Here is a 743-nt window from a genome sequence, read left to right as displayed (position 1 = left end):
CAAAATTCCAAACGAATTGGAAAATAGTAAAAATTTCAGACCCAAAGCGCTCCATTGAGTAAATATTCCGTACCCAATGACAAACATATGAATTTTTGACACAATGAAACTTCTAAATATTTTTTTTGTATTGTGACTTAGTATAGTAAGGCAAAACGACTGCAAATTGAATATGTTTGAGCGCAATCACTTATGGCTCGCTCCTTTGCGCGAATTCGTACGGCGAATCTGTTCGCAAAGTGCGCAAACAAAATTATTGCAAGCAAAAGCAAACCACGCGCACGTCAGACGCATGCGCAGACTGCATCACTTGTCAAATGCATGTTATATTATTTGCATCTTATATTAATTTAATTTTTGGCACATCTCAGCTGCTTTTCGGCATTAATAATGTAGACATTACATTTTCCTTATTCATAATTATGAATTTATTATATTCTAATATTGCCTTAGCCTATAAGTGAATAGAAATGTTTGGCAAATGACAGTCCTCAATTGTTTTTAATGTCAAACTAAGCTTCAAATATTCTCAAGGGCAAACAATGATAAGCGGTTTTTAGTAATTTTTTCTATTTATTTCTACAATTTAACTATATTTCTATGAATCAAAACATTCTAAAAATTTCCCGAACAAACTTCAGGAAGATTCATGAAATCCGAATTATAGTTTAGAAGGAAATATGAAACTTACATTGTTACAGAAGAATTTTATATATAAGATATATATATATATATATATAATA

This window comes from Ctenocephalides felis, unplaced genomic scaffold, assembly GCF_003426905.1.
Source record: "Ctenocephalides felis isolate EL2017-DRISC unplaced genomic scaffold, ASM342690v1 CF-g0.4_SCAFFOLD_03714, whole genome shotgun sequence".
Taxonomy (NCBI): domain Eukaryota; kingdom Metazoa; phylum Arthropoda; class Insecta; order Siphonaptera; family Pulicidae; genus Ctenocephalides; species Ctenocephalides felis.
The sequence above is the reverse complement of the archived record's forward strand: the minus strand, read 5'-3'. Positions refer to the sequence as shown.